The sequence below is a fragment of the Corvus moneduloides genome, chromosome 8 (assembly GCF_009650955.1).
Source record: "Corvus moneduloides isolate bCorMon1 chromosome 8, bCorMon1.pri, whole genome shotgun sequence".
In the NCBI taxonomy this organism is placed as follows: domain Eukaryota; kingdom Metazoa; phylum Chordata; class Aves; order Passeriformes; family Corvidae; genus Corvus; species Corvus moneduloides.
In genome coordinates this window covers 18601908-18604920 of record NC_045483.1, presented here as the reverse complement: position 1 = coordinate 18604920, position 3013 = coordinate 18601908, and positions in this window count along the sequence as shown.

Below are 3013 nucleotides of genomic sequence, written 5' to 3'. Positions count from 1 at the left end.
ACTGAACAGATCTTTTATCTGCATTAAACCTTTAATCTCATTAAAATGGAGTGCATCATTCAAAGTGCACCAATAGATAAAGTTCAGCTCCTTACTACTTCACAGGCCTCTTATGAAACAGTAATAGACTTCAATCACCAAGGAAGATCTTTCTAGCAGTTAATTGTTTCCAAAAGGTAATGCATTGCCTGTTACAAACTGGTCCTGGCTTATCCTGAAAGTAGATTGCTTAAATGCAACTCTTATTTTAACCACTGTTATAACAGCAATCATCCTCTCTTTTACCATTATTTATGAAGAGCTTATACCAGGAGATTCTTCAGTGACTTAGCTGTATCAATATTTAATATTCTTTCAAAAGTTGTTGACAATACATTGTCTTTGGTGTTTTTCAGTCTGAGCTGCAAAGGACTCTTCCTACATTCTATGACTAAGAGCTCCAAACAAGGAACTCTAGACATTTAGCACAGCTCATAAAATCCAAGGTAATGACAGCCTGTTAATTTCTGTGCTGAGAATTGCCAGCATTTTAAACAGGACTTTGAAACACATTTGCCTCAGCATAATACAGCTAAATCTGAGGTGACTTTAATCTTCACAATTTGCACTCAGTTAGGATTTACTTGTAATACCGTTGGGTAACATATGGTCATGTCTGATGACAGCTCCCAGCCAATAGACTTTAGGCTCAACATACCAAAATAGAATGTGGGGGGGTTGTTTTCTTCTGCTCACAATGTATTTGAGACTCTATTGTATTAAGAGTTTGAAAGAGGATCAGAATATGTGGAATGCAGCCTGTACCCACTCCGAGCTCCAGTATGACATGCCAAAGATATACAGGAACAGATTCTTGGCTTCAAGTTTGAAATTAATTGCTACCCCAGCCATTCTGTTTGCCAGAGGTAGCTACAAGAATAGACTCTGAAACTTGGGTAGAGCACGTTTTTGTACTGCTGTTAAAATGTTGCTACATATGAATACATGTGGAGGGAAGAGTTTAAAGGTGGTCTAAGCCTGTCTGCTGGTGTCATGTGTGTCTTGAATGAAGCCTGACACTCAAGACTTTCAACTTACTGTGCAAAGGGTGCTACAGATGTTATATACAAGGTGTTAACAGTCACCTCATCTTACTCAGAATGTAACAGACATAGTTGAATTTCCTTGAAGATAATAGTCAGAAAGGACACAAGAACAGACAGCAACTGAGTACTTTTGATCAGAGTATGTATCAGATATCAGCTGTGCCTCCCGTACCTAAATGAGGTCTATCTATCACTGTTAAACTCTTTACAGGACAATATTTTTGTAGCATTTAAGGAAGTATTTCCACAGAGTAACAATATTCTTCTCCAGTGAGGCCTTATCTAGAGGTTAAAAATCACAAAATGGCACTTTCCTGATGGTGGATGTTATATAATAATAAGATTTGGAAAAATATTTTCTCTGTTTTCCTGACATTTATTTTGCAGTTTATCACAGTCTATAAAGATTTTCGTATCAGAAGTGCTGAAAACTGTAGCTGAAGTTCTTATGAAGCAAAGACATTGGGAAATATATACGGGACTGTGATTAGATAAGGCAACACTCCACAGCTCAATTTATTTCTCAAGTTATGCACATTATTCTCATGTACTTTATCACTACCACATAAAACCAAAACCAGCTTCACAATGTAAAAGTAAAATAAATGATTTTTTCCAACATGCATGACTTAAAATGCTAGGACAGTGGAAAAAACCTATTTTTCCACACTGGATTTGTTCAGTCATCTGTTTCTCTTGAAATTCAATATGGGTATTCAGTATGGATTTTCTGAATTCAATACGACATGTAACTTTCACTGCTACCTTGGTAATTCTTTATAGATAGTCTTACAAGGTAAGAATCCCTTATATGTGGTGTGAATTCTTTAAGATTTGGAGAATGACTATTTGCTTACTCATTTTGAGGCACTTATAGCTTAAATTTTTATCACACATGTTGTTTAATGCAAGTCTTTTCATTGAACTCTGAATAACCAGATCCAAAATGTAACTCTACTATCTATTCTAGCTTATAATATAACTCAAGTCAAATTCTTATTTTGATTTTAGTTTTGAGCAAAACTAAATAGCTAAGGCATAGTTTTAGCTTTTATAACTCATAAAAGTTTATGATCCTTTAAAATCTGTCCACAAGTATTTCATTTTCTGACTTCCTGTGGGTATGAACTTCCCACACACTCTGGAAAGAGGTATTTTTTTATCTGTCCCAGACTAGTCTGGATGCAAAGTCTGCATTACTCAGATCACATGCTAAAAATCTTCCATAGGAACAAGATTAAATGTTTTGCTGTATATTATTTGCTTTCTGTATTCTGCTCCAATATTCCCCAGTTCCCATCTGCAGCTGATCCCACCATTCCCTCATCAGACTCATGTAGATATTTGGTCACTGACAAACCGCAGTAGCGGGAGGCTCATCTGAAGGTGGCAGCAAGAGCACCTTTTTCACTGGCAGAGATGCCAACAGGATAAAGGTGAAAGCTGGCAATAAACTATTTTTGGTTTTAGCAAAGCCTTCTAACACAGCCATATTTGAAATTAAATGTGTGAATTAGAATTAATTTAAAGGTGATATGTGGCTTCTAAATACTGAGAGGCAGAGTTTATTAGTTCAAGCACAGGACTATGCTAATGAAATATTTAATGCTTCCAGGACTTCAATAAGTATTTCTAGACAAACCTTCACTGCCTTTTATAGATGTACAAGTCTGGGTCAGTACTACTTCATAGCTGTCTGTGACAGAGATGACTGGATTGCATAGGTATGGTATAAGACTGTCTTTTCTGTTCTGTTCTTGTACTGTTTGGTACAAAGGAAACCTTGTTCTGAGTAGGCTTTCTAGGCCCCTTAGAAATAAAAAGAATTAATAATATCACCCTTATATTCCTTTCTAATTCCCATGCCAAAAGAAGTAATGTTAGATTTTTGTCCCAACGTTTTTCAGTTCTTATACCGTACAAACCTG